This window comes from Balaenoptera physalus (genome assembly GCF_965194825.1).
Source record: "Balaenoptera physalus genome assembly, chromosome: 3".
NCBI classification, from domain to species: domain Eukaryota; kingdom Metazoa; phylum Chordata; class Mammalia; order Artiodactyla; family Balaenopteridae; genus Balaenoptera; species Balaenoptera physalus.
In genome coordinates this window covers 162722496-162747322 of record NC_138890.1, presented here as the reverse complement: position 1 = coordinate 162747322, position 24827 = coordinate 162722496, and the positions used below count along the sequence as shown (strand labels likewise).

General features: G+C 39.6%; 1 protein-coding gene and 1 long non-coding RNA gene across 2 annotated transcripts in view; one reads left to right on the top strand and one right to left on the bottom strand.

Moving 5' to 3' along the window:
- The window catches only part of BASP1 (brain abundant membrane attached signal protein 1), a 49571-nt gene that overhangs the window by 1867 nt on the left and 22877 nt on the right, over positions 1–24827 (top strand). The window lies entirely within an intron of this gene.
- The window catches only part of LOC309656924, a 1002835-nt gene continuing 978956 nt past the window's right edge, over positions 949–24827 (bottom strand). Inside the window, exon 2 of the long non-coding RNA XR_014261617.1 lies at positions 949–11769. This is a non-coding gene — a long non-coding RNA (uncharacterized lncRNA). The remainder of the gene's footprint in view (positions 11770–24827) is intronic.

Here is a 24827-nt window from a genome sequence, read left to right as displayed (position 1 = left end):
TGAAAAATAAGATTAGCCTTGACGATGAGGGCAAACTGGGGATTAAATATTTTTGTAAACGAACACTGCTGTTTTCCTTTCTCGTGCTGTTCATTGTTCTCTTTCCTGTAATGTATTGCTCTGCAGTGATGGCGGCTGTCTTAATGTGCATCAATTAACCGTTTGTCTGACAGATTTTTGCTGCTGGCCATTTGATTAAGGGACCTTGGTCTCAGAAATGACAGTGGGTATTGCCCCTAGTGTCACTCCTTGGGAAAAATTAAGACATTTTGGCGTTTATACGAACAAGATGGCCTACAAAACCCAGAGCTGAGAAAAGGGTTACCTTGTCAGGATCCTAACGCTGTTTTCTCTTGATTCCTAGTACCTCATTGTTTCATTAGGAATCCCAAAGACGAACCCCATGGAGATGGAAATCCACTGATAGGAGAGGAAGAAGGCAGCTGGGGCTGCTGGGGTGAAGATGGTTGATTAAGTTCTTCATTTTTTTTTTTTTTTCTGTGTGTAACAGAAGCCATGAGCCATCCTCCCTCTCTCTCTCTCTCTCTCTCTCTCTCTCTCTCTCTCTCTCACACACACACACACACACACACACACACACACACACACATTTGATGATTGATGACTGATTTTTCTTCCAGTGATGCAGTAACCAGATTATGGCCTCTTTTTGGGCTAGTTTGTTCTACCAACTAAAAGGAGACTTACTGTGTGTATAAAAAGGAGCTAAATATTAATAATATTTTCGCAATGGTACGTTATGCTTGAGAGAATTTTATGCTTAAGTATTCTCGGTACACCCTGGTAAGACAACACGTGGCAGGAAAATGGAAATCATCTCTTTTGTTCCTTTTAATAAAACTTGATATTGATCAAGTTGACTGTATCAGGACCTTTCTTTGGTAGGATGGCTGCCTGCTATCGTCTCTACTCCGTAGTATTGAGTGGTTTTTGGTTTTTTTTTATGGTTTAGAGGGCTAGATGTAGGGTTTTTTTGTTTGTTTTTTTTGTTTTTCTTTTCCTTTAGGTTATGTTTTTGTGGAAGGGATGAGTCAATATAGACCACATGCAATAGCAAATATATACCAATATATCCCCAATTCAATGAATCTTAGGTTTTTGAGCAAGATAATTCTTAAATTGAATTATAAATGATCAGTTACCTTTTTCTTTTATCCAGCTAGCTTTTTGGCAAGCTTTAACAGGTAGAGAAAGGGAGTTGGGCCTTTTGACAAAATGCGCCAACAATGACTGCACAGTATTATCAGTGGCGCCAGAGGCGCATCTCTCCTTCACTGGTACTCGTGCTCTGATTATGTGGGCACAGGAGGACCTTTTCTCCCCACAGACCACCCTAATCTGAACATCTAATTTGAACACCCTAATTTGAATGGAAGAACCCTCTGGGCTTTGGTTCCCTCTCTTTGGAAGTATCTTTAAGTCTTCCTGGATTTACTAGACCAAACCATATTATAATCTAAGATGTGACGTATTCTCTTTAATTTTTGTCTTTTTTAAAAAAAATTTCACATTAACAACAATTTCAAACCATTTTCACTCCGTGGTCAAGATAAGTGGAGTATGAAAAACTTAGGTTTGGAGGAGATTCGGTCACTGTGCAATGGATGTCTGTAATAATCACTGTAGTTTTGTAAAAAATGGCAAAATCCAAAACCATTTTTAAAGCAAGTAAGGTGCCGTGTATATACACATACACAATGTATACATATATCCTCATGTTACGAAATAAAATTTTATTAATGATATGAAACTAAACTAGTTGGTGTAGAATATCACTTTACAGTGCTTCGTAATGGTCTTCGGAAAGTAACCAGTTTTCTGTTTTTCTCAGTATGCATATAGACGGGAGAGCCTAGCTAGTCTATTTAGATGCTCATTTCCAATTTTTACCCATGTACCCCTGAAACAAATGGGTTGCATTGAGCATCTGAAATTAACATGTTCATTTACGGGCTTAAACATTCACATAAAGCCCTTTAAAAGCTGTAATAAACAATGCTTACTAAATAAAAGATTTATAATAAAGTTGCTCTGCCTTATTTTTGTTATCGTTTGTAAAATTTTGTTTTGAAAAATATTCAGGAAAGGCGTGCTAACTGTTGTTTGTCAAAAGCAATGGCCTTTGGTGTCTGCTTCTGTTGAGGGCAATGCTCTCATTTGCTTAGGTCTTTATCTTTCTAATAGGTAGTTTTTACCTACTCATTTTACACCCTGTTTATCAAAAGATAAACATCTCCTTAATGATTGTTTTAGCTGGTAAACTGGAAACCAGGTAACTGCTGAGGGAAAACCGAGCATGTATCTGGGTTGAAGTTCTGGGGGTGGGGGGAATGGGTGCGGAATCTGGCATTTTATCAAGTTTTCTCAACTCACTGAATCCTTTGCATTTATTCTGCCTCTTAAGACTTTGGATAATACAATGCAATGTGAACTTTACAGCTTAATTCTGGTGGATTAGTATCAGGAAATAACGGAGGTTGTGAATAGCCAGAATGTTTTTTAAAAGAGCAAATACTCTTGATGGGGAGGTTTCCTAGGATGTAGTTAGTGGAAGAGAGTCAGTTTGAGAAATCTCTAGGCACTGGCTCGGCCACTTTGGCCAAATTACTTCAAACCTCTTTGAATTTCACTTTATTCAATTGTATAATTGGAGTAATAATTCCTAATCTTAGGCTGTAATAAGGACCACACGTATGTCTGAAGAGTGCGTAAGTACAGCGGCTGGCTCTTAGGGGCCGGCCTAACCTCTCAGTCTGCATTTTCAGCAGTCATCAGTGTGATTGACATCGGCAACTAATTTCTGTATATTGAGCTGTATTTTTGTTCCACGCTGATTAAGACCTGAGGGTTTCGGTGTATTCAGTCAGAAATAGGATATTTCAAACCTCATGTAGATATTTGAAATTCTGTGAGACGCCGTATGGGAATTTGCCCCAAAGTGGATTGAATGAAGCTGGGATGGCCACCCTCACTGAGTTTCCCATGGCTGCTTATGTAACTCAAGAGATGGCATTTAAGTTCTTCTGAGAAAATACAGGGGTAGTCTTAAAACCACAGAAGTTCCCAGCCTGCCAAAGGAAGATTTTTGTTAAATGCCATTCCCTCCGCTGCTATTAAGACAGACATCTAGGTAAGTGTCATGTGAGAAAAAATGTCCAGTAAACCTTATAAAAAGTAAAAGATAATCATTTAGGGAATCAGAGTCTTACCAGGATATAGTGAAATTGTAATTTTGAAAAGACACAAGCCTAAGAAGCAATGAGGTTAAACCACAGTCTTTTCTTCCCTCTGGAACTCAGAAATGGGATGAGATGGATGCAGAGGGTCTCATAGTGTGTTTTCCCTCTTCTGCACCCTGAGGGTTTAAGTAACTTTAAAAATCAGGCTTTCCAAAGGCAGTAGAAGTTTTGAACAAAAACAGGGAAAGCAGAGATTTTTTTGACTAGCGAAGGCAGTCAGTGAGGGGAGGTTATGATTGAGCATGCTTCGAAGTCTAGGAATAAATTCCTGAAAGCTTTAGAGACTTAGAAATGGAAGTCATCTGCAAGCACAACAGGGAACCAGGTCATAAGGAAACATTTCAAGATAATGTAAGAAAATGGTGTTCAGTGAGAAAGGCAAAGTATTTACACATTTCCTCCTTACCTCTTAAACACTTTCTGAACCTGTTTTTGACTTGATTTTTTATTTTCTTGTTCATTTTGGATGAGGGAGGAAGGACTGGACTTCATGCGTTTGTTCCTTGAACTTCTCTTTGAAATATAGGGCTCAGCCACTGTACATTGTGTAGGAAGTGTGATATTTAGAAAGCGTGACTTGGAGGGCTGGGTGTGGAGCCAGATGCACTGGGTTAAGAATCTTGTCTCAACCATTTACTAGCTGTGTGACCTTTGGCAAATTGCTTAGCTTCTCTGTGCTTCAATTCTTATCTATAAAATGGGGGTTATGATACAGAGTTATTGTAAGGATTAAGTAAAATAGTCAAAGACCTAGGACAATGCGTCACACACATTCTGTGCATCTTTATAATGCACATACACTATAAAGTTGTGAGAGGACCAGCTTTCTTTACTTAATCCTCTACATTTATAGCTGTTTATATGCTTACTTCAAAGATTATTATTGCAAGACAAACTGGTGGTAGTACCCTGGACAGTTGGTAGAACATAGAAGTCTGTGGTTTAGAGAAAACCTACAGGTGTAGCTATGATACCTTGAATATGTTGCCAGGACACTTGTACTAGTTTTGAAAGTCCAAAGTAGGTAGAGTCATAGAACCCCAGCCTCCATATTGATTGGTATTACAGTATAAAACAATAATGTGCAAGTCCTTGGAAATTGAGAGACCTTCAGAGAAAGGCTCACTGGTTTGATATGTTGAGATCTGGACTCCACTGGATAACCTTGGGTGTAGACATAATTCATTCATATTCCTGAAGAGGCTTGGCTTTGTTGTGTCCTGAATCAAGGTGCATTCATCAGCATCTGAAAGGAGTGTTTTAGTCATTAGTGCAAAGATTGATATAAACCAATTTAGATATTTAAAATCCTGAGGACACACCAGGAATAAGTTTTCACTTTTCCACATCCCTACCACCCACACCAGGAGTAAAGACTAAAGCTTGTCTTACTCAGGAATGTTGAAGGTGTTGTCACCTGTTGACAAAATCTTTAGAAATAATTATCTCTCTGGCAACCTTAGTCACTGTGGCCTCTTAAAAAAAAAAAAAAAAAGGGAAGTTCTTTGGAATTTCAGATATTTGAGATGGTTCATCCTGGAATCAGTTTGACCTTTCAGGCATTTAATTCAGGGATCTGCCTAAGTGATTTGTTTTTGGCCTTCTGGACACAGGGCTTTGCTGCTGAGTGAAGGTAAAATCATTCTCATTTTGGCTAAATTTTTTTTAATAGTTTCTTGAAACAGGATTTTGAATCTTAAGGAATCAGGAAGGAAATTATATTTTACTTTATCTGTCAGGTATTCACTATAGGAAAGAGGTTTTGGATATAGTGATTGTATCATTTAAGAAATTCCCTCCATCAAAGGTTTTATTTTCTTTTAAATCTGGAGAAGTTAAGGGACGAAATTGGACACTTGTTGACTATTTATTGTATGTCATATGCTCTAATTGAAATTTATGCCCTCAAACAAATTGTAAGATGCATTTTACCTGTGAATAAAGGAAAAAATAGAGGGTTAAACAATGTACATAAGATCCTAGAGCTAATAGAAATTGATAGAATTTGAATCCACGTCTGATAGCCCTATTCCGCTGGCCAGTGCTGCTGTCTTTCCCATAAGCCATGGCCATTTTATTTCATGTAATTATGGACACTTGAAGAGAAAATGGATAACATATTGTAACACATTAACTTCTTCAATATTCATTTAGAGAGAGTTGTACTAAGTTCTTCAATGAAAAATTATTTGTCTTAGAAGAGATACAGTGTCTAATAAATATTTCATCTGTAAATACATTAAGTGGTCTCTAGATTAGAAATGCTTCCTGTCATAGTGAACATGGGCTGATATCCTTAAATGATTTCTGGGATGAGGATGGTGAGGATGAGGGCTGCTTTTCAGGACTGTAGAGAAACGTGGGTTTGGTTGCCCCCTTCGCTTTCCTCATTACACTTCCCAAGTGGAAGGAATCATTCAAATGCCGTACCTGTGATTCTACCTCTGAAATACTAATCAGAGATACTAGTCAGCCCTCTTCCAGCTATGTAGTTAGGGTTGCCCGATTAGAAATAAACCAAGTCCTAAATTTGTGACCCCATTTTCCTTCTGCCCCCACACAGGATTCGTTTACAGAAGGTTGGTGGCCGCTTTTAAATACTATCCTAACTCAACCTCAGTCCTTTGTAAATACTTGCCTGATTGTAACAGAAGGTTTGAAAGCTCATGACTAAAACACTTCTTTGGAACTCAAAAGGATCTTAGAAAAGTTAGTGGCTTATTCAAGGTCCCCTGAGCTGGTTAGTGGCTGAGTGGGAACCCAGATTATTTCTCAATAAAGCCTCACTCCTATGGGCCCTCCCTTCTGTCTGATTGAGTCAAGCTCTTACTCACTGTCTATAACTTAAAAAAAAAAATTCTTCCCATTCTTTGACTCTGATACCAGTTTTTGAAAACCCAGTCCTGATCCTGTTTCTCTCCCTGATGCCCTGTCTCCCCTCTCCAGCAGAGAGAAGCCATTCTGCCTTTTGATAACACCACTTGTGCTTACTGCCTGCTACTGCTTTATCTACGCGCCATCTTTCCCACTCAACTTCTCTCTTTTTTTTTTTTTTTCTTACATTATAGGCATGTGGTTTCCTTTAGATGCCAAAGAATTTATGGCATGCATTAAAACAACTTCGCCCAGAAAACTAAATTTTCGTGTCATATCGTTGTTTTCCTCCGAGAATAAACAGTGTTGCAGGGTTTGGAGCCTGCATATGGAGGGTAGGAGTTTGAAAAGAAAGCCAGTTGGTTTTCGACTAATTTGGGGGCTGTAGAGTGAGTGGAGCAGTCAAGCATGGTACTCTCGAAATGCTCCGGAATCTCCTGGAAAAGCCAGCGTGCACAGTGCTGTGGAGAGGCGATGGACACGAGCTTTTATGCCGATTACTAGTGTTATCTGGCTTATTGGTTTGAGAGCTGCGTGAAACATGAGGTTTAATCTTTTTTCTTTAAAATGATCATTTATAGTATTTGGGCCGATTTAGAGGATTTAAAAGGGCTGTAAGTTTCTGAAGTAGTCATTAAGATATGGAACTTAAGTACTTAAGTTGTTAAAACACTTCATAAAGCTTCATATTCAGATGTTTGAAACGGATTTTAGCAATGTAAACTGTTTATGTGCATCTGTATTTGGAGAAACTGTGATAAGTTTAGTTTTAGATAAGAGAGTTCTAGTTTCATATTTAAAATAATCTATTTAGACATTTCAATAAGTGGAGAATAAGTTTTAGATAAATTTATATTGTTTCCCAGGGAAACCTGCAATAAACAAGTGGCGTCACAGTTTTCATAATGCTTTTAATTATTACAGTTTTGCAGGTTCAGAAGTGGATATATTCCTAAAATAAACCCACATTAAAACTTTTTTGTAAGTTTATGAAGAAAAAGATGTCAGAGAACAGCTTTTCCTGGTTGAGCTTTCTAAATTACAAGTTTCCTGGTTTGCTTGGCCAAGTGATTTTGAAAAGACCCACATCATTTACACCCACTGACAGGCATTCAAAACACCATTGCCACATAGACTAATACAATAGCCAAGTTAAATAGTAACAGGATCTAATTGGGAAAATAGCATATCAAAAGAGAAAACAATAGGAACCATCTAATAACTGAGGACATCCCAGTTTCTTAAGGTTATAGAGAAGAGCGTCTCCTTGGAATTGTTGGGTAGTCACAGAGTACTGTTTAAGCTTCTCTGAGCTTGTCTTGGAAACTGTAGGAGCTGTAGGAATATTTGCTGTCTCTGACCTTTACAAATGTTCTCAGCTGTTTCAATACAAGATAACATCATCTGTATTTGCTTTCGGCATATTTAAGACTATTGGGTAAAAGGAAAATTGAGAGAAATCAGTGACTTACAGGTGGAGAGATTTTGAGATGACTTTCTCTCCTCCTTTATCCTGCATTCCATCAAGAAGGTAGGGTGAGGTTATATGACCACTTGGGTATTCACTAAAGACTTAAATGATTAAATGAGGTGTTCTGGAATCTTTTCTGAATGACTCATTTTCCTAAGGAAGAAAGGAAGAGTCTCAGTTAACAGTTGGTGGTGACAATAGCTCTTGGAAGGTCTCGTGATCACCCAGCCTCAGTGAATACTGCCCTTATTGACCAGAGGTTATTGTGGCACTAGGGTTTCCTCAGTAGCCCTGGTGGTCTTTTGTTGAGACCTCAAGCTTTGAATTCCTAGGGCTCACCCAACTGGACTTTTCCAGCACTTTCAGTGTGTGGTTTTCAGACAAATAGTAACAAGTGTTTGTAGCAATGTTCTCAAGAAGGTTGTTAATACAAGATTGGTGGTTTCCCAGGTATGTGTTTCTTCATGTGACTCACATGATTATCGGTCTTCTTCCTCACCTAATCTGGTGGTTGACTAAGGAAAAGTCTCACTGAAAGTTTCATTGGTGTAAGAGACAGAACTAGTAGCTCACTCCATTTACCTCCACCCTTTCTGTTCTTACTGGTTTTGTTTCCACTATCCAGAGAGCTTAGCTTTGATTTCATCTATAATAAAGTCTCCTGGGTGGGTGGGTGGGTAGGTGGGTATGAGGGTTGCCCAAGGAGAACTCAACTGGCTACAATGCAGAGAGAAGCAACTACATGATGGGATTATAACACATTATTTCACTAAGGTAAGAGTTGTAGTTTTAAATAGGAAAGGAGTTCCATTAATATTTCTAATATGTTTGATTTACTACTAAATCTGAGTGCTGAGAATATAACCAAAAAATGAACTCCTGAAAAACTGAATTTGAATGTCAACAGGCTTCACATCTCTCTGCCTCATCAGCCATGTTAATTAGTCCTTCCTGCTTAAAAAATATCACATTGTTGCACTTTAAACTTTAATGTTGTCAATAGTAACACATTCTTGGACTGTATCCTTATTTCCGGCAACAAATATTACCATGTTAAATGGAGAAGTGGTGGTTAAAGGAAGCAGTTGGCAAATTAGGATTTGTCCCCAGTTAAATTAGGATTTGTACCCATGCTACTCCCTTTAACTTGCCTTCTTTAAGACCAAGAGCAACTGCTTGCATATCTCTTTTCTGTTATTGATCCGCTTTGCTAGGCATACTACCTAAGGAGTATCCTTTGTCATACCTGTAGTGAGATAGCCAAGAATCCCAGATAAAGGGTAAAGAAGTCCAGAATGATGTAATACTGCAAAAAATGTTACTGCTGTTTCTAAGGGGACTGAAAAAAAAACTCAAGCAAGTTTTGAGTTGAGCGTGATTTCTTTTGGAAGAGGGCGTGACCTGAGGGAGATATATCTAAAAATCAACCCCCAAACCTCCCAAACCCTTAGGGTATTTAGACAGCATAATATAATACAATTAATATTAGCAGCACACAGCATGGCAAACCAGCAAGCAGGCCCTGACATGCTAGCAATTGTTTGCATAGTTTACCTAGTAGAGAAAATATCTAACTACTAGAATAAATGTTTTAGATCACTAACATGCACCATGGTTAGTGTGAGATGTGAGTTGGCTGGGGATGAATTTCCATTGAAATCTGATTCAGATAGCACATTTAACTACCACCCTAGCTAATTAAACCATCTCATCTTGAGAGAGGGAGAGGCATTTGGATACAATAGCATTTCTTGTGAAATACTGAGCTTTGTAAAATCCTTCTGAAAGGGAGCAAATGGCTACATTTGAGGGAAGTTTCAACGAGGTACTTTTGCAGCCATATTTCTGGATGGAGAGAGGGGAATGCCATTCCTTTCAGTTCTTAAGAGTGTCTGGATTCCCCTTGCGTGGGCAGGATTTCTGGTAAGTACGCTACAGGAAGCAAAACTACATTGTTCTAGATCAGCAGTCAGTGACCTCGTTTCCAAGCCCCGCACCACCCCCTCCTTCTAGAGTTTTCAGGGGAGAAAAGGAGACTAGAGCATGTGAGGAGGAAGGGGAGGAACAGGAGGGGAGAGGTGGAGATGCTCACGCAGTGATAGGAATGGCAGAGGCAGGGATGCTTTGTTCCTGTATTCATCTGCTAGGGCTGCCATAACACAATACCCCAGACTGGAGGCTAGAATTTCAAAGTCAAGGTGTTGACAGTCAAGGTGTTCGGTTTCCTCTGGGGTGTCCCTCCCTGGCTTACAGATGGCCGCCTTTTTGCTGTGTCCTTACGGGGTCTTGCATCTGCGTGCGTGCACCCCTCGTGTCTCTTTCTGTATGTCCCAATCTGTTTTTATAAGGACACATCAGTCCTATTGGACTTAAAGGCCCTCTCTCCAAATACAGTCACATTTTGAGGCACTGGAGGTTAGAGCTTCAACATATGAATCTGGGGGAGGAGGGGACACACAGCTCATAACAATTCAGGTTTCATATTAGGAAAGGTGGTTTTCAGTGAGGAACATTCGAAGCCCCTGTGCAAAGTGCCCTTTTCCCTGCCCTCAAGATGAAGGGGGTGGGGAGAATGAGCTACCCTGGAGCCTGTGGTTTAATCCTCACAAATCCATGTGAGGCAAGCCTAAGTAGCGTTCTCTTTGGACAACATGAGATGCAGAGAAGTTAATTTCCCTGAGATTCACATTGCTGGAAAAGGTAGAGCCTGTGTGGGATTCAAAGCCTGTTTTTGTGGCTCCCTTGGGCTGGGGTTGGCAGAGTGTGTATGCAGGTACCGTTCCCTCTGTTGTACTCAGGATGGACGTGGGTCTATGGATGAGGCCTCAGAATCCTTCTCAACACAGTGCTCTAGGCAGTCGCCACCAATCAATAGGCATTAATACGTGGTGAAGCCTATTTTTCATTCTAGCACTGTATGATCATGTTTTCCTCTGCTTGAAGCATTTCCCATTGGTTATCCATATACCTAAAACTGACAAGAGTGAATAAAGGAAGAGAGAAGGATTTACCTAGTCCATGTTGTGTAAAGAACTAGCCAGTCTTGGGTAAATTAAAATAGAGGTATTCTGGGGCAAAAAACAACAACAAAAAACAAACAAACAAACAAAAAACTCTTACCAATAGTGGCATTGGTAAAGAGCCCTTCCTACTCTAGATGGAAGAGTTGACCAGATGTGTAAGCCAGTTTAAAATCCTATTCTAGCATCCATGCTTGTTGGTAGGGATTCACCATACAGAGTATTACTACAGGGCAAGTTTTATTGCATGGAGACTTGAAGACATTAGAAGATACAAGCTTTAACAGAAAGCAAATGTGGGAAGAATGGTTGGAGTTTTGATAGGTTTCTGCACAGTGGGATGTTAAAGACTGGGAAGTTAGTGTCAGGAGTCATATGAAGTCTTTGATGACAAGAAAAATCAAGGCTCATGAATGTTGGGGCCTTTCCAAGTAATAAAACAAGTAGTGATACTGAAGGGATTTTTTGAGGGGCATTCTCAACAAATGTGGATGTGGGTATGTCTTCACTGAACACTTTGGAGACGCTCTTTTTCAAAAAGCAATTTACAACTTTAGAAAGTGCCCTCTCAAGTGATTCAGCCGTTGCCTTTCTGTTTCAAGCTGCAGGTCACGTCATGTTGTGTTAACTACGGCAGTAAAAATATTACCTCACTGAGCCACAGTCTAATTGAATACAGTAATTCACTGTGATGATTCTAGATGAACCAGCAGCCCTAAACTAATTGAAAGTTGGTACTGTTTAATATCTTTTATAAAAAGTTTCACTGGTAAATTACTTTCTGCATAAAACCTGCAATGTGAGTTACTGTTGAATTTTTTATTTTATCTAGTTTAAGCCACATCTATTTTCGAGCCAACGTCTGTGGTCTTCTTTCAGTGCTTGACTTCTGGTCAATAGCAACTTCTTCCATTCGTTCCAGAAAACTGGGCTCTTCCTGCTAACAGAGCTCTATGGCGTCTACCTTATAATTAGCCCTCACATCCGTCCATTCCTCTCTACACTAAGCTAGGAGCCTAGTCGAAGTTTGATCCCTCTCCTCGCTTACTGCTGTCTTCCTCTGCTAAGTCTAAGCATGGCATTCCTGTGCCGAAGACTCTTCTATCATGACTTTCTGTTACACTTAGAATAAAATATAAAAATCCTTTGCTGATCTGTAAGTTCCCACGTGTGCACCTTCTGTTTTCCTCTTCAGCCTCCTCTCAAACTCACCATCACCCACCCTCTGTTCACGGCCTGCCTCTCAGTTCTCCCAATGCTCCAAGCTCTTTCCCACTCTTCTTCTGCCGGGAGTGTTCTTTTTTCCCATTGTCCGAGTACACCTCGGCTTAAAAATGCCACTTTCTCAGAGACGCCTTTCCTGATTATCCCCACGCCTCTCAGAACACTTGGCAATTTTACCCCCACATTTATCAAAACTGATGTGATTATTTAGTGTCTCCATTCCTCTAGCTGGAAAGACCTGGAAGGCAGGGGTGTGTCAGTTTGGTGGATCCGTAACAGTGCTGTGCAACAGTTCTGGGACTTAGCAAGCGCTCCGTATTTGTTCAGTGTCAAAGGTTGCCTACAGGACATTATATTCATGGAGCGCACACGTCCCCTGAAAGGCTGAGGTCCTTTGCTAGCTGAGGTAACTTCCATTTATGGACACGAAATTTCAGCTCATCAGTTGTGCTTACCATGAAGATGAATATCTGATGAACTCCAATTAGTGTAAGTATTCTGTCTCCAGGCGGTAACCTTAGTGGTAATTGTACTAAAGCCCTGGGACGTTCTGGAGTAATTAGTGCTAATGGCTCCTGTACCCGAGCTTCCTCCTAAGGTAGAGTGTCAAAGGAAGAATGAAATCGTATTGTTATTTGGGAAACAGTATTATTACACTGTGAGGTCTTCTCAGACATAAACCGCAGTGAGTGAAAGCTGGGGCTGGCAGTGGTTATATTTCTCATCCATACTTGCAAGTCACTGAATGTCATGGATCAATAGTATTCAGCACCTTAACCAATGAATGCTTGTAACAGTCTTTGTGAGGTCAGGAGTATTAGGCCTCCAGATGAGCATATGATTTTAAATCTTAACACATTAGTGGATTATAAACCTAATGAAGTAGATACGAACTTAGCCCTGGTTCTGTGCTGTGACCACTTACTGTAAATGGTGAGTTCATCCATGCCAGGACTTTGCTTCCTTCATCTTTGGATGTCAGTTTCTAGCACAAAACCTATGGTCCAGTAAGGGCTGAAGGCACAGAAGGGCGTGTTTTGTGGCCATGTGACATCATGCGATACAAATAAGGCATATTTCAGAGTGTTGGCCCTTCGCTGTACTTTCGCATCCGAGAACCAGCTTGTAACGACGAATCTTTAGTAAATATCACAGTGTTTTCTTTGGGGGTAGGGGGTTGTATACAGTTAAGACAACATTTGTGATTTAATCCTCACCCCCTCATTTACATGTCATCCTTGGTGGTCAGTATTCAACTTTTATTGTCTCATTCCTGAGTGTCTCTGGCCTTAGTGGGAACTAAGATTCTTAGAGATAAGCGTTTTCGTGTCAACCCTGGGGTCTCTCACAGGACAGTGCCTAGTGCTTTAAAGCTGATTCTTAATGATCGAATTCTTATTAAATAAAATAAGTTTGTAGGTTTTTACAGTGATAGGGAATCGATTTCTGAAATAACCTGTAGTTAAGAAATAATAATGCAGGGTTCCAATAGGCAAGTCTAATCTGGCAATACTACTTACGCATTCTAAAACATTTCTAGATATTGACACTTTATTTGCAAAATTTTTATTTTAATAAGCTTCCTTTTTACATATTCAAAGTGTACTTATAGTTGAGGTGATGGCCGGGTATTTATTGTCTATATCTGTGAGCTGCTTTGGGCTCTAGGACATTCTCATACCCTCTCCAAGATTTATACCATAAGCATGTGCTACTTTTACTATTAAATCAATACTTTGTCTTAAAATGGTCTCATTTTAGACAAGATGGAACACATTCCGGTTGTATGTGACTGATTACTCAGATGGTCTCATTTTATATGAATTCAGTTTATGAATTAGCCAACGGCATTCTCTGCAGCTGTGGCTCCTTTATCTCCCCCCCTTCCCCTGGCGCCCCTCCCCACTAACATATTAGGATGGCACTTCCATATGGATCTAAAGGAACGGGCCCTCAGAAGGGAGAGCATAGCTAGGGATCATCTACTCTGTAGGGTCAAGTCAGTTGGATTTAAATTGGGTAGTAGAATAAAAAGGGCAGTGATAGCTCTTTTTTTTTTTTTAACATCTTTATTGGAGTATAATTGCTTCACAATACTGTGTTAGTTTCTGTTGTACAACAAAGTGAGTCAGCTATACGTATATATATATATCCCCATATCCCCTCCCTCCTGAGCCTCCCTCCCACCCTCCCTATCCCACCCTCCCTATCCCACCCCTCTAGGTGGTCACGAAGCACCGAGCTGATCTCCCTGTGCTATGCGGCTGCTTCCCACTAGCTATCTATTTTACATTTGGTAGTGTATATATGTCCATGCCACTCTCTCACTTCGTCCCAGCTTACCCTTCCCCCTCCCCGTATCCTCAAGTCCATTCTCTATGTCTGCGTCTTTATTCCTGTCCTGCCCCTAGGTTCTTCAGAACCCTTTTTTTTTAGATTCCATGTGTATGTGTTAGCATACGGAATTCGTTTTTCTCTTTCTGTCTTCACTCTGTATGACAGTCTCTACGTCCATCCACCTCACTACAAATAACTCAATTTCATTTCTTTTTATGGCTGAGTGATATTCTATTGTACATATGTGCCACATCTTCTTTATCCATTCGTGATAGCTCTTTGCAGCTAACTTTTTATCTTATGCACCGTTGAGTATCCCTAACTCACCATATGGATGGCTGATTACCAAACTTCATGTTTTGTTTTGAAGCCCTGAGGTCATAGATTATGTACTTGGAATGTGTAATCAGCTGGCATGACATGGTATTGATGGTTGAGCAGCAATTTATGACAAATAAGTAACTGGACGACTGGTGTACCTTTGGATGTGTATTTCCAAGCAGTTTACTAGATGATATTTCCCTTACTTTATTTTTTTAAAAAGTCCTCTCATGTGACTTGCTAGGGTAAAGGTGTCATTTTGGTTTTGCGATTGAGGAATATAAACAGGAAAGTTGGTGTGGTTGCAGTAAGGAAGCCCAGGGCATGATTGGCTTAGATGTTTAAATTCCAGCATCCCCCAACTCCAGGAAACATTCTCTGTGGGCCTCCATCTTCTGCTATTGTGGGTACCTACATAACTCCCCTTCAGTTGTGTGAAGACAATTCTATTTCTGCTCTATAAATGCATTATTGGGTTGGATGCACAATTTGTAAGTTTAAAAATTTATTTTATATAGTTAAAAGGTGCAAGTATTGCTTTGGTGATGAATTCATTCCTTATTTAGAGATCAGCGGTTTTCTAAAAAATTTAAAAAAAAGATCGGTTGTTTTGGTAAGCATATTTTTAAGACTGAGCTTTTTAAAAGCAGTTCAAATGAGCAACGGATGTGGGAGTTTTCTACTCTGTTAAATGCAATGTAGGAAAATACAAACCACATTAAAATCTTGTAGAATTAATGTTTGTTTACTGACTGAGCTGAGAGATGCAAAGACTTGTTACCTTGTTTTTAAGAAGCTCACAGTTGGTGAAGACAAACAAGTACACCAGTAATTACAGTGAGGCAAGTCCTTTCTCTATTCTGCTGTCAGTAGATCCATCTCTTCCACTTGACTAAGCCATGTGGGATATTCCAAGTTCAATTGGCTATTATTTAAAAAGAGTTTTATGTAGCTGTCTCTTTTGAGAATATGGAATTCAGGATTGATTTCACTTAATTCAAAGGTTGTAAGCACTCGGTAGAAAAGTCATTTACATATCTTACATTTTCATCAAAAACAAAGTACTTTAGGATTATAAATTGAAGGAAAAGCCTTCAAGAATAGTTAGTTCTTAAAACACACTAAGGATCTGCTTTAGATCTCGAGCAGAACAGCATCCCTAAGTACCTGAGGACCTTCTGGGGAAACGTCCCCAGCTGGTGCTCGCTCCTGCTGGCCTGACTGCCTTAAGACAGGCTACTCAGCTTGAGAAACAGTGAAGAATTTCTGTTGTTCTTTTTTCAAGAGTCTCAGAAAAGCACACAATGGTTTGCAGGATCCTTCAAGTCTTTATTCTCTGGAAGTTACTCCCTGATTCCAGGAATGAATGGTGCTGGTCCTTTGTTCCAGAGAGAGATGGAATCTCTAGGAACACAATGGGAGGTGCGTGGAAATGACTGACATGCGACTGAGGAGTGTCTCTATACAAAGAAAACATTTTATTTTGATAAACTGTGCTTTGAAAAATGTAAATTCGAGTTTTTTCTTGGATTGGGTAAGTCTGCAGTGCTAAGGTTGATAGCAGATCATTTTTTCGTTAATGTTTTGTCACAGGAATTATATTTCCTTGTGTGTCTAGTCCTTTTTGCTCTAAAGTGCTGGTTTCTCTTGACTCCTGAAATTTGCAATTCCGGAGCTGACAGAGACTCTTGAACATGACTTTAAAAAAAAAAAAATCTCTCAATGAATTTATGGCAAGGTTGGTAACCAATTTCTTATTGTTCCTCTAGCCTTCACCTTCTAGTCTGATTTGTACTACCTGCCATCTATATCAGCTGACTGACAAACGATTATTTCTCAACCTCATGGGGAAACTCCTTGGACATAGGAGCCCTGTCTGCTTGACTGTTGTTCTCCTAGAATTAAAGGCAATAGTTGGCCCAGAATAACTGCTCAACATAAATCAATGTTCTCCTAAAATTAAAGGCAATAGTTGGCCCAGAATAATTGCTCAACATAAATCAGTGTATTAATCTTGGAGATTATTCTACCTTGAGGGAGAAAAGCAAAAATGATTACTTTTTACATTTTAAAAATTTATTACTACATGAGTTTAAACCAGTGATACATTTGTGGGTCTCTTGGGCAAATCACTCAAGAGAGCTAGTTTCCTGGCTGATAAATGGGAATTAAAGTATTCATGCTCTGTTGATGTTCTTTCCTAAATAGTTAAATGGCTACTGAATATATCCTGAGACCATATCCTAAGAGTTTAGTTTTCATGTCATCGTTTAAAAAAACCCAAATATTTTAATAATAGGAATTAAAGATTTATATCATCTTTGTAGCTCCTAATATCAAAAAGTTGCGTAGGTCAAACGTGGCAAGTAATGCACACTTCTAATTAAATTCATCTTAAGAAAAACTTCTTAAGAGGCGTCTTGATATAAATAAATCATGTCTTCATATCGAACAAGCTACTGTGTAATTCCTCTGAAATTTTCAAGAGCTGGAATTTTTGTGTATACCTTTGAAAGCTTGTTAATGGAATGTTCCAGCCCACCCTGCAGTAAACAACCAAGAATTCTTCCTGGAGGTGTTGTAAGGAAGACCCGATAAGGCTCTCTGGTAGGGAAGCAAAGACCCCTCCTTGAGCTCATCTGGAATTCTCTTCTGAATTAAAACACAGACTAAAGGTCTGTTTTTAACGTTAGTGACTTGGATAATTTTCATTTTGAAGAAGGAAAACTGCCTAAACCTGGGGTTGAACTTGCAGGCATTACAGTGTAGACCTTGGATAATGAGGTGTTTAAATGAGGCTTCTGTAACCTGGCCTTTCCTGGGTGTTCCCTGATGTTACTTTCTGAAGTCAGAGTACTTGGGGTGTCACCAAGCCAGTACAAAATGGAACGTGTGTGAAGAGGCTATTTAATTATATAAATGCTTGTTTCGGGGAGTCTTGTCTTTTCCAGTTCTCAGTCATATTCTCTTGGATGGATCTGAGCAGTTTGACACTTCCACTAACACTTTATTTGGTTTGCAACTTGGAATGTGTTTGTGAATTGTACCTATTCTATTGTCTAGGCACCTTTCTGTTTTTTTCTCTATATCAATCGCTTTCTCTTTTCAGAACGGCATTGCACTTCCCTTCTCCTTAAACTCAGCCCAGATTCCTTTGGTTCTCCTCAACATCTTAGACTTAATACAGGAAAAGTGGTCACCATTTTCAACCAACTCAGTTTACATAGCTGGCTATCTGAGTTTTTATTGAAAGCAAAATAAAACTTCAAAGAAACTGAAGAAGCTTGAGCGTCCCCTCTCTCCCTTTCAACTAACACGATACCGAGGTTTATCTTGGGAGTAATTTGATGTTTATTTGATGAAACGTAGTTAAGTGTTAAAGGAGACTAATGTCAAGCTTCAGAACGGTGTGCAGAAAACTTGGATATTTTCTGTTGAGCGTTGGAGATTCTTTGGTCATGGGTTTCTATGGAATCCATGAAAGCTAGGAGTAGATGCTTGCCTGACTCCCCAGTAATCTCAACCAAATGTACTGAAGTGTAGCCACAGCCATTTCACATCTGAACTTGATCCACCTTTTCTTCATCTCCTGCTGTCTCTTCTTGCTGCCTTGGGCCATCTCCAGTTTGCCATCCCATTATCCAGCACCACGAGCTGCTCCTAATTTCTGATAAATATCTGAAGTGTGGCATAAAGGATATGACTCTTTAAAAGTAACTGATTATGAATTGTATTTAAATATTGATATGGCGATGATTTTCCAAAGAATACGTGGAGACTTCTTTTTGAGTGTAAACTATTAATCACCTACTTTTCTGTTCAACTTTGGTTATCTTTGGTAAATTTTAAGGACCTTTCCACTCAGATGAAGACTGCCCAGCTCTCTGATAAATGCCTGGAAAAGGAGGATTGGTTTAGTGCTTCCTCATTTCAGTCGGGTAAGAAGCCAATTTAGCTGGCTTGAGCCAAAGAATGTGTAAAGAAGTGGGGGGAATAGAGCCACACAACTCCGTGTTCTTACCTGAATAATCAGTCAGCACTTGGCTGAATATTACACACTACTCTAGCTCCTTCTGAAGAAGGTATGGATGGCATAGATGAAAAGTCCTCTCACTCTGTTTTTTCTTGGCAAATCATTTTCTTTCTTTCTTCCTTCCTCCCTCCCTCCCTCTCTCTCTTCTTCCTTTCTTTCCTTTCTCTCTTTTCCTTTCCTCCTCCCTCCTTCCCTCCCTCCCTCCCTCCCTCCCTCCATCCCTTCCTTCCTTCCTTCCTTCCTTCCTTCCTTATTGAAGTATAGTTGATTTACAGGTAAACCATTTTTGAAGTTGCCAAACCCAGGGTCCAAATAAGAAGGTCATTGTTGGTCCATATACAGAGGGCTGTATATTTGGCGATAACTGTTGGCCCCGTACGCACCCTGGGACCTAGGCCTCAGAGTCCTGAAGGATGTGTTTAGACAGCCTAGACCATCACCTTAATTACAGCTTTGGTTACCTTCCTTCCAGGACCTTGCAATGTAAGGCTGATCCTAGTCTGAACTCAGTTAGGGATTTAGATGTGTGCGGCATATTTGCATCTGCTAATGTCCTCTAAGGGTTGAAAACAGAAGCTTCACTTAGTGAAGCAAAACCTCCCCAGTTTAGATTTCCCCTCCCCCACCACCCCCAATCTGTGAATCTGTACAGTACTTTTTCAAAGTCCTCTTTACTGGTAACCACCACGGTGGTGGTGGAGTCTTTGGAAAAGTAGTACGGTGGTATTTGTGTTTTCTTTTTCAACCTGTAGTCCTGTATTTGACACTGTTCATAGAGATGCAGGTTCAAAGATTCTACTAAATAAAAGGCCTGGATGGTTATGATTTTGATTCTAAGTTGATAACATGAAACCGTCGTTACAGGGAAGGCAAAGCTATACAAATATCTAGTGTTTAAATGGCATTTCACAGCATTTTGTAATCTTTTAAAGTTATATTATTATAAAATAAAACCTTTTAGTCTACTGAATACAAGATTATCATGGGCCAGGCAGGCAGTGCACCAAGCTTTACAGAGACTGACATTTACAGAGACTGACAAGATACAGCAAACTGATGGTACTGTTGTCATCCCATTGTACAAATGAGGAGACTGAGACACAGAGAAATAAGTAACAGGTCACACAGCCAGTGTGACCAGCCATTCTTGGGCCACATTCCAGGCTCTTAACTTGCCAAAAGCATTGCGGTCAATAGAAGAACTTAATTTGTTGCTTCCAATTTGGGTCACTTCTCTTTGACCTCTTTAAATAAGTGCCACGCATTAGCTGTATTTGTTGGAAATGAACAAGACTCTGAAGCTTTCCTATGTCTGTCCTGGGACTGGAGCGGAGCCGCTGTGCCTGCCTGTGAATCCCTGAGGGCCACCAGTGTCACCGACGCCCCTCCTCCAGTCCCTTTGGCTGCAGTGGGTGGGAATCGGTCCTGTGGGTCAATCTACCAAAACAAAACAGAGGTTTCAACCCCCCGACTGACCAGGAGCTGGGGATTTGGGGACCAGGCTGCAAAACTAGTACATGGAGTCAGGATGCAAACTTGGGATTTTCTGAGACTCAAACTTAAGCTTAAAAAATTAAATCAGAGGACTCAACTGAAATATTGAACCATACTATGGTCTCCCCACAAAATATGAGATGTGCTGAGTTTTAAGGGAAAGTGGTTATCTCAGAGAAGACACCTCATTCCCTCGTATTCTGGGTGCTTTCTTGAGTGGCAGAGAAGGGAGTACAATTACGGTAAGGCACTATCTTCTCATGCTGCACCGTAGAGTGGAAGGCATTCTTGATGCACCCTTCATACTTTTGGCAATTACTATCAACTACACTGAATCACTGAATTTGTAGTTCCCTTTTTTTTTTTTTTTTAATTTTATCGATGACTCAGTTAATAAAAAAGCAAGGAGAGGGAGAAGTTTAGGATACGTCCATATCAGCAGTGCATGGGGTTGAGAACGATCCCGTGGCTCTGTCTTTCTCTGTCTCTCTTTTAATACTTTCTAGAGCAGTTTTAGGTGCACAGGAAAATGTAGCAGGAGGCGCAGAGATTTCCCCTCTGTCCCCTGTCCCCAGACATGCATAGCCTCCCTCATTATCAACGCCTCGCCACGAGAGTGGCATGTATGTTACAATCCATGAACCTACACTGACACATCATAATCACCCAAAGTCCATAGTTTGGTGTCGTACATTCTGTGGGTTTGGACTAATTTATGACATGTATCCACCACCACTGTGTCATACCTTTGTCTCTTAATAAATGTTCAAGTCAGGCCCCCTCATTGAATTTAAGGGGGATTAAGTAATTGTCAGTGCATTTGTTATGTCATTATGACTACTAATATGTTTTAAAATCTTTAAACAACAAAAAAAATTTAATGTTATTTATAATACTACATATTTGCTCAACTTATTAATATTCCAATGGAGTGGAAGTTTAGGGAAAAAAATCAACTTGGTTTAAAAAAAATGGTAAGCATCTTTTTCCTCCTAAAAGGAATTTTTTTGGGGGGAGGAGGGCATATCTTTAAGTGAACATGTGCTAGTAAGATGACATTTTTATAAGCCCTTCCATCCCCAGAAGTTTGCACTTTTCCTTAAAATCTGAGTATAAGAGTGGATCATGTGTGTAAAGGGGAAAGGAACATTCTGGAACACCTGTACCCTACTGTCTCCACCAGGCTCATGCGACAGATGGTGAAAGGGAATCATGATAGACCCATCTGGACCTAAATCTTTGTTCTATGCCTTATTTATATCCAACTCCTCCATCCTTCTTAGCTTCAGATACTTTGTGTCTAATTTGACATGAATGGTATCTACCTCATGTTATTACAAGGATTTGCCAGGCACTGGAGTAATCCCTCAAGAAGGAATGGTAGTTACTGTTATTCACCTCCCTGCTCTAATCTAGATCTTTGTTTCCTTATAGCACTTATGACACATAGTAATTATTTTGTTTGGGAATTTGTCTTGTTTGTGGACTATGTCAGATCATATGACCTTATTGTTGGTGGTCTTGTCTTGTATGTGCATGATGCTATCTCCCTGCTAGCCGGTAATGTAAGCTCTCTGCTATCAGCCCAGGTCTCTCTCCAGCGCTCTGCACCTTGCATGTCCTCAATGCATAATTATTCACTGCCAGCAGAAAACAAAGCACTGGAGCTCTTGCCAAAGTGTTTATCAGGCACAGTTTCTCCAGTGCAATACATGCTGGGTACTACGTGAAATCAGGTAAAGTTAATTCCTTGCAAATATATCCTTACACTGAACTGTAACACAGAGTTGAAGATTTCTATTTTGATATTTTAGATTCTCAAATATTGGTAGATAACTTTCTATTTGGTGAGAATCTCTATATTAAATATTTCCAATATATGCCCTCTTGATAAGAATATATACATTATACATTTGCAAGATTAGGTGAAAGATTGGTCCAACATCATGCTTTTTTTCCAAACAAGTAATTTAACTCATGCCAGTATAATTGGATTTATGCTTATCAGTGATCTGCTTTAACTTCAGACTGAGTATTATATAGTGTCAGTTTTTGTTTGATTTGCTCTGTGTGTACAGGTAAAAATTATGTTGAATCACAAACATGAATAAAACATGTGTTGCCCATTATCAGGAAAATACATAATGGCTTAGAAATTTGTTATCCATGGATATCTGGGGACCTACATTCTAGCCAGTAACTCCTGCTGAGTTGGGGTCTGACATTGAATCCTAGGAGCCATCTCTTCCAACTCTCCCTTTTAGGGGTGAGGGAACTGATGACGAAAGGGTCTATGAGTTACCCACAAGCACGCTGCTATTGTATATACTGTCAGATCCTAAAGTTATGTTTTAACGTAAAGGGGGCTTGATAGGTGTATAGGCATTGAATATATATTTACGTTTATGTGCAAAATACTCTAATTACAGTTTCTAAAAAGGTAGTTTAAGACGTTTTTTTTCTTATAGTGGATGTCAAATTAACTATATAAAAATTATCTTAAATTTTAATATTTTAATATTAAATTATTTAAAATTAAAATTTAATTTTTAAAAATTATTTTTTACTCTCATTTTGAAGATGGAGTTTATTTTATCATTATTAATACTATTTTGTCTCAGGTATTTGATTAACATTGTTTTGTTTCAGTATTTCAGTTGTTAACTAGACATTTATAAACACTAAATCTAAATGCCAGATATATTTATATATAAATCATATAACTCTATAAATACCACTTTGCCTCCTTTATTAATTTCATTTCTTTTATAAACATTCTCACCTCAGCAATTTAATATATGAGATTCTGAGATTAAGGATAAATAAATTTATAGTTTTATAGGCCTTTAAAATTTACTAGGTTCCTCATAGAAAGCTACATAATTTTTTTTTTCTTTCCTCTAATCAGAGAATCTCTTTGGTCTTTACTGTTTGTCTCACTTGAAAAAAAAATACAGAGAAAGCTCACTGGGTGGGAAAAGGTGAAAATAGAAAAAGGGAAAAGGGAGGGAAGACAGGAAAAGGAGAGACTGAGATCAGAGTGAATGAATACATTGCTTAGGATAACTCAGGTGTTACATGGAGGCACCAGGATTCAGAAGTGTGTGTGTGTGTGTGTGTGTGTGTGTGTGTGTGTGTGTGTGTGTGTGTGTGGTGCTTAAGCTTGTGTGTTTGCTTTCATGGAGTCTAAACAAAACTGGGGGGCAGTAGTGAGTAACTGATAACGTTGAATAATATCAATGGACTGTATGGATAGAGAAAAAATGTGAAGAGGATGCTAGAAAAGGAAAGGGAATAGATGTTTTTCTAGATTTTTTCTGGAATTTTCTAGAATTATTGGAGAAGATTTCATGGTAGAGCCACATCACATTCCAAGGTATTTGAAGAAGGTTTTTCAGCAAGACTTGTCTCAGCTTTGACGGTGGGCTTAGCCTCTTCAGAGGACAGTCTCGACTGTATTGACAAGAATAAAAGACTCCCTGTAAAAGGCCTTTGGAAGGGGGAGAGATTCTAGATCAGAGGGCCCAGAAGACAACCTGAAAACTAGGTTGAAACTTGGGCTCACAAGATGGCAGTGGGGAGTTAGACTGGTCACTGATGGAGCAGGTTCCAAACCCACAGCTCTCCAGTGCACAACGTTGTCACATGGGAGGGGGAGAAAGAAACTCGTGTGCCAGGGGCTAACCTGCAGGCAAACTAGTAAACTTGAGAGAGGATTTTTAGGTTTAGAATCGAACCCTGGTTATTATTTCAATTACTGCTGTTTAGTTCAAACTTTGTTAAATACAACTCATTATGAGAGAAACGGTGCTGTGCTTTGGGTCAACTCACATCTCTGCGTCTAGATATAAGCTTGTACAGATGTTTGTAACTTGGCAAAATCTAAAGGAGGGGTCTTTTTCAAAATTGCATGTTTCTACCTCTGAGCCTCTGGGGATTTGAACTCTGGCTGTCACCATAGAGGTGAATTGCCCTGCCTTCTATCGGTCGTTTTATATCACCTTGTAAAAGTCATCTGGATTTCTGAATGTTGGATTCTTACTTGGATTGAAGTTCTGAGCATAGAAAGTACTGGTCACGGGATCTGAGAGGCCCTTGATCCAGGGGCCCTCGGCATGGAAAAGGGCTCCACGGGTTCTAAAGGATGTGGATCCTGACTTCATACCTACAACTATGTTATTGCAATGTTTCCATTTGGTTCAGAGGACGGGGAAACATAAATGTTACCATGTCTTCATTCAACTATGGAAGAAATCATTTGAATACCAGACTGCCCAGGGGGTGTGTGTTCCCATTTTATTGTCCGGCTTTTGAGACTGATCCAAAGCTATAACTGTATCATGGATGCTGCTTCTTTAAAAGGTACCCATGGTTGGGAATCAGCTTTGATGTGGCTTATAAAGTTCCTGGACCAGCACTTAAGCCTGCCTTTGATGGAATCGCCCCTCAGTCATGTTTAAGCAACGTGACTGAAATTGTATCTCTTTCAGCATATAAGACAGTGGCAGGAATGAAGTACACGAGTGTGTCTGAGTAAATCTTCTGGCCCTTCACATGTCCCAGATTTAGCTTAAAAGAATCAGTAGAGTTTGTGTTATGAGAATCAGGGGATAAATGTATTGCAGAGGATTTGGAAAATAGTTAACATTTTTGTGGTCTCTTCAGCAGTGCCCCACTGTTTCCTGGAAAAGCAACATTAGTGATCAGAGAAATTGTGAATTTCTTTGCAACTGGGCCACCACGAAGCTGTCTTAGGCATAGGCTGGCCAATAGCCCCACAGTCATGAGGTTTT